Source organism: Zophobas morio, unplaced genomic scaffold, assembly GCF_036711695.1.
Source record: "Zophobas morio isolate AGI-343-1 ecotype UQ-CSIRO unplaced genomic scaffold, CSIRO_AGI_Zmor_V1 ptg000093l, whole genome shotgun sequence".
Classification (NCBI taxonomy): domain Eukaryota; kingdom Metazoa; phylum Arthropoda; class Insecta; order Coleoptera; family Tenebrionidae; genus Zophobas; species Zophobas morio.
In genome coordinates, this window is record NW_026972198.1 from 25,539 (window position 1) to 38,813 (window position 13,275).

Here is a 13,275-nt window from a genome sequence, read left to right on the forward strand (position 1 = left end):
TATAAATTTTTATATGTTAAAGTTTTATAAAAAAATATAGTTTACTTATGATTACTTTAAAAAATATATTAATATTTATAATAATGAGTATAAATATACTTTACTATATAAAATACTTTTAAACAAAGTATATAATAAAAAATATATGAAAGTTTTAATTTGAGATTATGGGAAAAAATTCACTATTTTTTTAGTCGGATTATACAAATACTAAATTTTTATGATCAAAAAATATTTTCAAGATTTTTATATTGAAGTTGTGTTGAAATAGTCGTTTTACTTATTTTTACAGCTTTTTTACTGTCAAGTAATTCTTTTTATTAATTGTTTAGATATTTTCTTGAATTAAATTTAATGGAACTTTTTTTTTCCAACTAAACAAATTTTTTTTTGAAATTGTGTTAGAATTTTATTTTTCCTTATTTGAAGTTTTGTGAAATACATTTTTTTAGAACTCATTAATAAAGAAAACATACCTTTGTCCAAAGTTTTATTAATTAAATATATAAATATATAAAAATATAAATAAACTTTTACTATATACTATATTTAGAGCCAGTTTTTTTTTTATTATTAAAATTTCATAGTAAATATTAATTTCTTAATATTATGTACTTTAAAATTTCTTGTTACTAATAATAAATATTGACTTTAATAATTTTTCCGAACTACAAAATATAGAAAAATATTTTTTACTATATTTCGTTTTCTTTAAAATTTTTACTTCATATTAATTTTAATGGATTAATTATTGTTCATAACTTTTTTAAAACGTGATATATCCAGAATTTTTTTTATTATAAAATATATATTATGGTGATACTAATAAAATTTTATTATTATTATTTCTACTATTATTTATATTTATTAGTTCGCTTGTGATTCTAGACGAGCTCGGCCGCGGAACTTCCACTCATGACGGCATCGCCATCGCCTACTCGACTTTATATTTTTTAGCACAAAAAGTTTTATTTTTATTCTAGAGATTATTATTATTATATTTTACTATTTTATAAAATTAACTTTTTGCTTAACTATTTTAAATACTTTTTGTTTTAGTGGTTTTTACTTCTTCATTATTGCGTATATGTTTATATTATTTATATTTTGCTTATATTATATTTCCTCTTTTATAAAAATAACTCTCAACTTATATAAATTTTTATTATTTTATATATTATTCTGTTTTTATAATATTTAGTTATTGTACAACAACTATTAATATTAATTTTTTTTTTTCATTTAGTTTATTGTTTACTATTATTGTTATTTTTATTCTTAATATATTTTCCTCTCTTCTCTTTTATATGTTAGTTGTATATAGTCACACAATATTCTTTTCATACAATACTATTTAAGAAGTTAATATATTTCTTTGTTATATTTTTATTTTTTTGTACTTTATAGTTGTCAGGAAAAAAAAAATCATTAATTCGTTATTATGGAACTTCTCTTTATAAAAAAGGCTTTTTAATTATACTTATTATATTGCTAATTTTTTTAATACATCTATTAACAATTATATACAATCTTCTTATTGATGAGCTTTTTCCTTTAATATTGTGTAAATATTTGCGCTTGGCAATCACGCCTTTTTTTTTTCATTGCTTTATGCTTTCCAATGAGAAGGCAATAACAAACACGTAGCCAATTAAAGCAAGATTGTCATTTTTATTTGAAATTATAAAACGGATTTGTTATCACTTTATTTTAATACTGCATAATTGTTTTCATTTTACTGAAATTCTTTTATTATTAAAAAATTTAGTGTATTATTTACTTTTTAGTGAGATACTTATCGAAAATTTTTGATAATAATAATAATAAATTCTTAATAATGATATATTTATCATTTTATTATATAATAATAAAATAGGAAATATTAATAATATAATATATAATAATAATTTCTTATTTCCTTTATATTAATTATATTTATTAAATAAAAATTTCTTATTACAAAAATTTCATCGTAGGTAAATTTAATGAATTTTTATTAAGCATTTATAATAATTTATAATTTTTTACCGCAATTTCTTTGTTTGTATAAATGACTTCATGATTTTCAATGAATATTTAATTTAGTTTTAATTATACACGATGTTTGCTGAAGATAAGAAACTTTTTATTTTAATAAAAATATTATCAAATCATTTTTTATGAATACTTGATTAAGTTATACACAATATTTACTAAAAATGAAAAATATATATAAATAATTTTTTTTATCTAAAAAGTTAATAATAGAAAAGTAAATATTTTAGTAATAAAAGGTGTACAATACTAATAAAATGCTTCTAAAGAATTAATAATTATTAAAAATTATTGTTTATTTGTTTTACTTTTTACTGTTTAATAGTATTTATATATAAAAATTTGTTTAACATTTTTTTATGAAATTCAGGTGGAACTACTTTTTTTTTTGGGCTTTTTCAATGTATTATTATTTTATATAAAAGTTTGTCATTTTTTTAGTATTACTAATTATTGATAACATTGCAAGTCATTTTTATTTATATATATGTTTGGTATTATTATAAATAGTATCCCTGTATCGTATATTAAAAGCCGCTACTTTTTTATTAGCGTGTAAATTGTGTTTTGTTATATTTTAATTGTTGTATACTATTTAATAAATTTATACATAAAAAAGTATTTTTTTATATTGTTATAATATTTTTTAAACTTCACTGTATTTATAATAAACTTTATTTAAAATAATTTTATATAAATGTTACTATTATTAATTTATATTATTAAATTTTTAAATATGGATTTATCTTTTATATAAATTATAGTAGTTAATTAAATTATTTATTATGAGTAAATTTGATTTACTTTTTTATATTTTATTACTTTTAGTACTATAATCTTCTTTTTTTCCTATACATAAATCGGTTATAATTATATAAAAATTTAAATTTTTTTTTTGTGAGTGTAAGTGTTAATAGAAAATAATAGTAAATAAACTTTCTTATTTTTTTTCTAAGTATAATAATTTATTTACTATTTTTTTTATATTAATTAATTGAATTTTTTATTATTTTTATTTTATATTAATAGAAAAATTGCATCTTTTTTTTTGCTACGCACTATTTATCGTTAGCAAGGTTTGAAAAAATTTTCCCTAATAAAATTTATAATTATCACACTGAATACCTGGAAAGCCCTGAAAATACTGAACTTAATGAATTCAGTATTTTATTCTTTTTTTCAAATAATTATAAATTCATTATTTTTGTTTACTTTTATATATTTTTTCACAAAAATAAAAGTAATATATTATTTGTTATATGAAATAAATCTTCTATATAACAATGTATATTTATTTTAATTACGAATATATTATTAATTGTTTCATAGAATAAACTTTCGGATCTTCATTATGTATAATTTATATAAAATTTATTACCAGTTATGTTTAATTGCTATATAAAATAGATTTTTTATGATATTTATATATAAATATTATAAAAAGTTAAAACCCACTAATATATTATTAATTGTATTACGAAATAAAGTTTTAGGATATATTTTATGTACTTTTTCTTAAAAGTAATATATATTGTATATAAAATAAATCTTTTATATAAGTATATTTATTATATATAATTAATAATATATTACTAATTATATAAAATGCTTTTCTGCTTTTAAAATTTTTACTTTTTCATACAAATTCTAATACTTATTTTTATGGAATTTATAATTAAAGTTAGTATTAACAGTTCTTTATTATAAACTTTAACAATTTCTTTTATTGTATTATATTTTTCTAAGACTTATATTATTATAAATATATATTTATATTTGATTTTATTATATTTAACAAAAAAATAGTAAAAGTAATAGAATTATTGTAAAAGTTTTTTTTGTTAAACAATTTTATAATGATTTTTTTATTAAAAAAATTCCAGCTCACTTTTTTAAAATTTTATTCATGTAATATTTATTTTACTTTATTCGATAAATATATATTTAAAAGTTTTAGGTATTATAAATAATAATAATAGAATTCATATTTAATAATAACATTTAAAACTTTTAGGTGCTATAAATAATAATAATAGAATTCATATTTAATAATAACATTAAAAGTTATATCGTAAACAAAAAACTAGAAATTAGAAATTAGAAATGTTAATAGAATCCATATTAATAACAATATTTTAAAAATTTTATTATAATGAAAAGTTAATCAAGTAAAATATTTTGAATATTATAACTTTTTATATATTTAAAGAATAATTATCTTATATTTTATTAAATATAACAAAAATTTTTTCTTAATGTTATATTATAAGCAATAAATTATAATAAAAAGTTATTAGTAAAAATCAGTTAATAAAGACTTAATATATTTTTATTTAATATAAAATTATATATATTTATATATTGTAACAAATTTTTTATTCTTATTCTTATTCATTATTACATATTTGATAAATTTTTATTAAAAAATTGTCAAGTAATAAAAATATTTAAAAAAAGTTATTAGTAATTAAAGTCTAAAATGACCTTTTATATATCTAAAAGATATATAACAATATTTTATATATATATAATTATATATTTTATTAATTATTAACTAATTTTCTATTCTTATTATTATTATATCATAAATTATCGATAAATATATACTAAAAAACTGTTAATAAATAAGAAAGTTATAAAAAAGACTTAGTAATTATAAAAGTTTATTTTATAGTTTATAAATTATTATATATAGTATTAGGTTTGTCGTAAGTCTTTTATTTTTAATATTACTTTATACATATTTACTTTTTTATATTTTTATTGTAATGAAGTCGATAAATAAATATCTTAAAACTGCAAAGCAATAAAACTATTTAAAAAGTTTTGCTAAAATTTTATGATCCAGCACTTTTAAAATATAATTTATTTTATTAATTGTATAGAAATTTTTCTTATTTATTATTATTTTTAATATAAATTGATATTATTTTTTTTTTAATTGCTTTATTCGATTAATATCTTTAAAACTTTGAAGTATTAAAATATTAAAAAAAAGTTTGTGGACTTAAATTTTATATACTTTTTAATTAATAAAATTTTTGGTTTTACTTTTAATTTAGAAAACTTTTCTGGATCTACTGAATATTAACAGCTTTAATACTTTTTAAAAATCTTTTTAATTTACTAATTACTTTTTATTATATTATATTATTTGAAAGCCCGTTAGGGTTATTAAGGAATTTCACTTTCAAACTTTATTATATTAAATTTTATTGCTCATTTTTTTAATTTAAATTTATTTGTTACGTTGTAGTTTCTGGTAATTTTTCTCATATGTTAATTTTTTTAATACGTTTTCTTAAGTATAAACTAGGAATTCATTACAAATCGTCGATAATTATTGATAAATTTATTACTTCGCTTTATAAAATGAAAGTAGATTATTTTACTCAAAACTTATACTTTTCACAATACTCTCATTATTTTTTAAAAAAAAGTTTATATTTTTTAGAAAAGATATAAAAAACTTAAAAAGTCATCTGGGATTTTTAAAGTCTTAATAATATCTTTTTTTTAATAAGTTTGAAATTTTTTTAATACTCTTTTTTCGTTAAAAGTCAATACCAAGTTTTATTTTTACTTATAAAGCTTAAAAATATATAAAAATTTTACTTAAAGGGGATAAAAACATTTAAGATTTTAAAATTTATAGGAATAATAAATATCAGTTTTATATTAATTAAAATAATTTTAATTTATAATTAAAAACTTTATTCTTGACTTCAAACTTAAGCAAGTTAACTGTATTTATAAAAAATAATAAGCACTTATGCCGCAAGGAGTTTATAAAATTTATACAATTTATGTCAAGTAACAAATTTTTATCGCAATGAAAATTTAAAATTTAAAAGTAACTAAAAGCGTCAATCTTATAAAGTGAAGTAAAAATTTTTAATCATATTTATTACGGTAACGAATCTATTTAATTCGAATTGTCATCAAAAAAAGTTTTACAGTTATTGCGAATAAAAGCTTAATTTATACTATTAATTGTATTTATAAAAAGTTAATTAGTAAAATTTTGATTCAGTTAGTTTTCGCCGTCTTAATTTTTTATTTTTATCACAATTCTGCTCTAATTATTTTTTGTAGACAAAATCGTTTTCCTGTATCGTGTCGTTCCTAAAGTAGCGAAAGGCAGTTACGGACTTCACGTAGCGAAACTGGCGGGGATAAACGACATAATATTACGCACGGCTGCAAGGAAATCAAAAGAAATGAAACAAAAAGTAGAATCGGTTAATGAATCTAAAAAGTCGTCTAATTTTAAATTATTTTATAAAAAATTAACTTATTTAAATATCATAACAGGGAAAATGAAATAAAATTTAGGCAAATTATGAAAATAGTAAAAAATTGCAAAGAATAATTTTAATTTTTTGTACAAGTAAAAAAGTATTGTTGCAAGCGAGGAAATTTCTTAAAATTGCTTACTTTACTAAATCTATTTTTTTTTTTGGATCGATTGTAACATTTTATGAATAAACAATTCTTTGTTCTCCTTGTATAAGGCGTAAGCAGCCGCATTGGCTGGAGATTCCAAATCGGGTTCACTTAAAATGTGCTGAATTGTTTTTAAAATATATTCGATAGTTATTCTACAATGCCATCCTTTTTTCTCATAAAAATTCTCTTCCATTTGCACGGCTGGTTTCTGAGAGGAAGACTCAGGATCAAAAAAGAGCATCGCTAAAGGAACTAAAAAACATTGTAAATAGTAATAAATCATAAAAAAAATTAAAGTTAAGTAAAATAATTAAGGAAAAGTTATTTTATAATTTATAAAATACTTTTTCCTGTAGATTCATAAATGTTAACATGAAAAATAGGAGGAAGTATAGAGCAGATGGGCGGTTCAAATGGATACGACTCTGGAATATTTAGGAGTATATGGAACACTTGCCCTTTGCATAATCCTACGGATTACCACAAATAGAGAATAAATAAAAACAATTAAGGCCTTTATTGATATGTACTGTTTGTAAATTTATGAATGTTTATAAACTACCTTGAAATATTTTTAAATATTTTGAGTAAGTTTATAGGTTAATAGTAAAAAATTAAAATTTAAAGCAGTAGGCACCCTTTAAACTAGTAATTTCGCAATTCAGTACGGTGTAAGCTGAATCATAAGTAACAGAAAAATCTTTTTTTACTGAAAGACTACGAATTTCTTCTTTTAAACGTTCTATCCTTAGGTTTACTGGTCGCATGACGAAATTAATCTTGAGTCTTTAACGATATATACCCAGAAAGGTCAAATGAGTAGAAAAACTACTTTTCGGGGACCGCGTGGTAGTCACGCAAGTATTGATAACCCTTAACAGAATGAGTTACTGGTTTTGTCTATATTGCTTGATTAGGTTTCACTATTATGTTTCCATAAAGTAAAACTGCAAAGTAAGGAAACTAAGTACAAATAACTTTTTATTTTTATGAGTAAGACACCCTGCACAGAACTTATAAAAAATTATGATAAAGCAGTTATTAAAGAATAAAAATTTTAGTTTCATATATAAGTTTGAAAGATAGCAATTATTAGCGCAAATGTAGAAGTTTTTTTGCCATTATATAATTGCTGAAGCTTGAAGATGGCCCACTTGATTTATTAAACAATTTTACAAAAAGAAACTGCCCTGAACTAGCTTAAGAGATATTAAAATTAAAATGTGTTTCATTAAAGAGCGATTAACTTTCAGTTTAAAATATTGTTAATTAAAACAAAGGCTATTAGCGTACCTTCATATTGTTTATTAGTTTTTTATTTTATTTTTAAGTAAAGGTATATACTATCATTTTTGTGTAATTTTGTTATCCAAAGTTATAATTAGTTTAATTCTAACTCCCTCTCCTTATTTTTGTCCATATTCTACATAATTTAAAGTCTGACCAATATTTTTATTACAATTTCAAGTAAATTAATTATAATAATCTTATAAATAAGTTTTTTTTCTATTTTCTTGCAGTTAAGTAAAAAAATTATATAAAACTTATGATACGGAAAAACCACATTGTTTAAGTAAGTTTTTTTTACCAGGAACACATACCTGGGAAAGGTACTAAAAATACAAAATACTGCTATGGCAGATTTAAATATTTCAAGAATTCTATAGTTACAGTTTTAAAATAAACAATCTTCTAAAGTTTTTTATTTATTTGTTATTTCAACAGATTAAATTAAAAAAACATATGCATTATTTATACTTAGGTTTAGTAGGTATATAAGTATTAATGTTATTAATTATAGACAAAATTAATCGCTTTTGCAATTTTTACAACTTACAACGGTATTGACCATAAAATTAAACAGTAATTTTAGCTTAAAAAACTAGCCCACTCAAATACTATTTTTATTTAAACAACAAATTTATAGCCATGTGCTTCAAATTAACAGTCTTGGAGGCTGTAAGCACCTGCACTAAAAATAAAGGAGTATAAAATATTAAAGAATTTTTGTAATCAAGGCAATAACATAAATCAAATATTTACCCCAGCCATATTAATAATTAGGTTGCTTAAAGATTAAAAAAATATTCTGCAATGAATTTTAACAGAAATAAAAAGTTCTTTTTTATAAAGGAAGGAGATATCATAAAAGTTATAGGTACAACACTATAATAATCTTTTCATTACCCAGTAAAAGGTAAGGAAATGAGTCATTATTAATATGTGCTGCCACATTTTTATAAAAGAAATCGCCGAGCTTAAACACATACTAATGATGAAATCCACCTTTAGTGAGTTTATAAGACACATTTCTTACAATCAAATTTATAAATATAAAAATAACCATTAAGTTACGAAACAGTTATATTTATATGCTTGCCCTCATAAATGTTGTAAATTCCCCTAGTCCACGTGCTTTACATAAATTTTTGTTTATTTTTGTGCGCACGCGTGTTTAACCAAATTCATTTAGCCTCTTCACATTTAACTGTAGTGACGTTTTCTGGTGCTCAGCGTGCTTATTCACGTGGGAAATACCTTTGTTTTAGGCCATGGTAAGTGCGGCATGGAACATAATATGTTCTACACGTATCCCTTATTATTGTGTAACTCAAAAATAGCGTTAGCGTTACTGATATTTATCTAATCTAATATTATATTGGGTAGCAGCATTCGGCGTAATCACCCAGTAGACTTAGCCTTTTTTCATTTTTCTCTCTAATTGTAGATTAAGTGTTTGATGTCTAAAAACAAAAGGAAGTTAGTTTATGAAAATAGTTAATAATAATTTGTTATTATATTTTTATTTGATTGCCTATTAATTTTTTTTTTGCTTCCTTCTTTGGTCTTTTATAATCCTGGTAGTCGAAAATAAGGTACTGTTAGTTTCTTTAATCTTAAATTTTTAAACTTAATATTTACTTTTTAATAGCGAAGACGCCAAGCGTGCTAATCATAATGCTCTTGAGAGAAAGCGTAGAGTTTATCAGAAGGAGCGTTTACAAGAACTAAGACAGTGTGTACCTATAATCAATTCCGATAAACCGTCAACTGTTGAGATTTTGCAAAAGTCAACTGAGTATATTGAAATTCTTCGAAACAAACAGGCTGTTCAGGTTTTTATAATTAAATAAACTCTTTTACTTTTGCTTTATAAACATATAATTATTATTGAAAAGGAAAGAGAGATAAACGAATTAAAACGTATTAATTTGGATCTTCTTGAACGTTTACAACAAATTACTAACCATAAGATCGAGATTCCTCACGAATTTAGGCTGGTAAAATTTGAAGATCCATTATCCGGTCCGGATGGTAGTTGAATTGTTTTAAAAAATTATAAATATAATATATGCTTAATTTTTTCTTATCATTTATTATTATTATTTATAGCTGCTGATGTAGAAGAAGAATCTTCAAACTTTTTGCAGGATTTAGATGATTATCCTGATATTAAACGTTTAGCTGCAGAAGATGAATACTTCGCTCAAACGAAAGTTATAAAATCTGAAGAAATTGATTTTCAACTATAGGTTTATTAATTCTCTATACGTTTACATAATATTTTTTTAATATATAATTTTTAAAATTAATTAAAGCTCTTTCGATATTGCAGGCTTTCTATTAAATTTTTTTATTGCTGGTTTATTAAAAGCTCAGCAAATCATATATACTTTTAAGCTTAATTAAAAGGGACGTACTTGAACTTTTCCATTGTTATCGTGAAAAATTTTATATTTTTACGAAGTTAATAAAACTCTAATTTCTGTTTATAATTTTTTTATAATATGGTGCATTAAAAAATGTGTTACGTCTAAAGAGAATTGTAGAGAAAACTTCTAGTTTATTTTGTATTAAGTGGTTTGTTTATTTACTTGAAATTATATAAAAGTGCTCTTTTGTTTAGTTTAAAGCGTACTACTTTTAAGACATAGTCGGTACACAAGTTTGTTCATATTATTTTTACGAAACTTCTATTTTGGGCTTATAGCAAAACTTTAGTTCGGGCATCTGCTCTGGATTGCTAAGCACCAGCCTAAGTCATTTCGTGTGATTTTTACAAATTTAGATGTATTTTTGTCTAAAACTTGTTAGTAAGTAAATATTTAGTTGCATCCTTATAATTTCCTTTCCCCCTCACCAGTTTCTTTAGGTTTTTTAACTGACTTATAATCTAAACCAAAATTTATTTCTTATCAATAATAAAAGTACGCTTTCACTAGCACACCTGGCTTTTGAGTAAATTAAAAAAATCTCCTCTTTTCTAATTATGGATTTTTATAATAAAATAAAAATTTTATTTAATGCTCAAAGTAAAAACTTTTTTACACTTTTCGTTTAAGTTGAACCTATGCCCAATTCTACACAGCCATATTAAAACAGTTATATCTGGACGTACTATTTTGAAAAAACTATTTTTGGTATACTCTTCCAGCTTACCGCACTTTTTCAATTAAAGTGAAGATTGAACTCTTAATATACTAAAATATAAAAAATATAAAAAAATATAAAAAAACCCTATTTATTGAAAGGCAAACTATTCGGATTATTTTTATAACAATTTATGTTTTAATTCGCTTTAGTGTACTTAAGCGTTTACTTCCTTTTTTTCAAAAAAGGTTTTGCAATTCAAAAGTATATTGATAAGGTTAACAAATAACATATTATACGTGAATAGTAAAAATATTTACTCAAATGTTATTGTTACATAATATGAGCTTTAAGTTGGATTCTTCAATAATTTAAGATCTCAGTTATAACTTTAGGACAACTTTATAATAACTAAGATAAAAAGAGAAAAAATTAAAAGAAACAAACCTTAAAAATTTAAAGAAAATTTTTTGGAAATAAAGTATAAGTGAAGCGCTTAAAAAAATACGGTGAACGTCACAATATTGGGAACAGTTTCTTGCATTTTAGTCATCACTTAAAATATACAATTTAAAATAAATACAAAATACAAAGTTCATAAAGTTACAAAAAAGTAACCCTAAAAAAACAAAAAAATTTACAGGAATTCATAGTAACTTCACATACCCCTACTGCAACCAACAAGACCAAAAAGTACCAAACAGAACAAACAACTACTCCAACTTAAAAAAAAGACAAAAACAACTATGAACACATTAAAAGCAAAAGTTATTAAACAGTATTAAACTATAATGACACCCCAGCTCGCTCGCCGCGCACACCCCCGAACATTTAAGGCGAAGAAGCAGAGCATATACCCCCGATCAGTCTCGAAACCTCCACACTAGAAAAGAAGAGCGGTTGTTCTCTCGCCAGTACTCAAAACGCTGCGCGACCACGAACAACGACCCGAGTAACCCAACATAGGGTAAACTCGGGTGGACCAAGGCTCTTCTACTACTCACCTCCCCACTTCCCACAGGCACTTACTATTTTAACATTTATAGTATAACGGGAACCCGCGCGAACGCGAAGCTCCCGCTAGCATAAATTATGTGCTCCAGTCCCCCTTTAGGGGATGATACACAGCACACGCCCCAGTGCAATGGCGCGCCACCGTGTAGCCAACTCGCCTCACTGATCACGAACTGAGCGCACCAGGTAAGTGAAGCTAAGTTTGAAAAGGTCGAGTACACATACCTAATTGATTGCATAGGAAATTGGGGGAAATCGATAACTATTCCCATTGGAAAATTTTAATTTTAAAAATGTGTGAAGTTTAGAGTAATGTCACGTGCGCGTAACGCCCAATAAGACATGGTCTGTTTATTTATCTTTATCATAGCTAAGGCACATAACTGCTAGTAGCTTTGGTTAAGTGCATCCAAAATGAAAAAATTAATGTGCCACCGCCTTCCTAACCGCATTTAACCTGTGCAATTTTGTTACGTTTGCCAAGACCGGATCGATGCGCGCGGCGGTGTGACTGTCTTGGTAAAACGGAGGATTCAACATCATTTGTTATCTCTACCAACTCTGTACGTGGCCAGGTAGTGGGAATTTCCCTATGTATGACAGACCAGGAGCCCGTATCTGTGGTTGCTGCCTACAGGCCCCTTGGAAGCTACTATCGCCCTCCAACTAGGACGCCTATAACTAACAACTGGTCGTTTTTTTGGTTACAATTTTAATTTTGCTACTCTCTTTTTTGCAGATAGAGAATAATAATTAGCACTTTTGTGATTGATTACTTTACTTTCCTTTTACTACTTTATAAATACTTAAACCCCATATAAAAAAATTTTTTTTTCACGCGACGAAAGCGTTCCAATTTTCCTTGAGTTAAGCTGAGTAAAACAAAGATTTGCTCTATTAAGATCAAGATGAACTCTTCCTTAACTTAAAACCAATTATTGTGGGTGGAAATTATCATAGAAAATAGTAAAAACAGTAACAAACGCGGAGACAATTGAAAATTGATCTGAGGTGCCTGTAGAGCTCTTGCACTTAATAATATATGGCATAAAATTGTGCGATGCTGACTTCGATTTTTTAAATTTTTATTTCTTAATTCTTATCGGATCGTAGCCCGACACTGGCAGGGATGGGCGGCGACGAACACCTTAACTGTAAATCAAACTCAGATTTACACTAATTTACACTTCAAAACTTTTTTAGTACCTATAAAATCTAACGTAGTTGTTCTACTCGAAAGGGTGTTTAATAATGCATACGTCTCGTCTTTCGTTATTAAATTTAATATCTAAATTATGTTAAAAACACAGTGAAAGATAAGAATTCAAGAAATTTTAGGTTATCCTATCATTTGTTTTCAAATCAGCAGCAAATAAGCTTAACTAAATTTATTATTTTTCAGATCGT

At 23.5% G+C, this 13,275-nt stretch overlaps 2 long non-coding RNA genes and 1 other non-coding gene across 3 annotated transcripts; 2 read left to right on the forward strand and 1 right to left on the reverse strand.

Moving 5' to 3' along the window:
- The first annotated feature begins 3,155 nt into the window (after positions 1-3,155).
- Positions 3,156-6,397, forward strand: LOC135144326 (uncharacterized). Its single transcript, XR_010283087.1, has 3 exons — positions 3,156-3,196; positions 6,130-6,292; positions 6,349-6,397. It is a non-coding gene; the product is annotated as an uncharacterized LOC135144326 (long non-coding RNA).
- A 2,901-nt stretch (positions 6,398-9,298) lies between these two features.
- On the forward strand, positions 9,299-10,003 carry LOC135144330 (uncharacterized). Its single transcript, XR_010283088.1, has 4 exons — positions 9,299-9,359; positions 9,416-9,599; positions 9,663-9,798; positions 9,877-10,003. It is a non-coding gene; the product is annotated as an uncharacterized LOC135144330 (long non-coding RNA).
- Positions 10,004-11,905: 1,902 nt separating this feature from the next.
- Positions 11,906-12,062, reverse strand: LOC135144331 (U1 spliceosomal RNA). The gene has a single exon (XR_010283089.1). It is a non-coding gene; the product is annotated as a U1 spliceosomal RNA (small nuclear RNA).
- Positions 12,063-13,275: the final 1,213 nt, after the last annotated feature.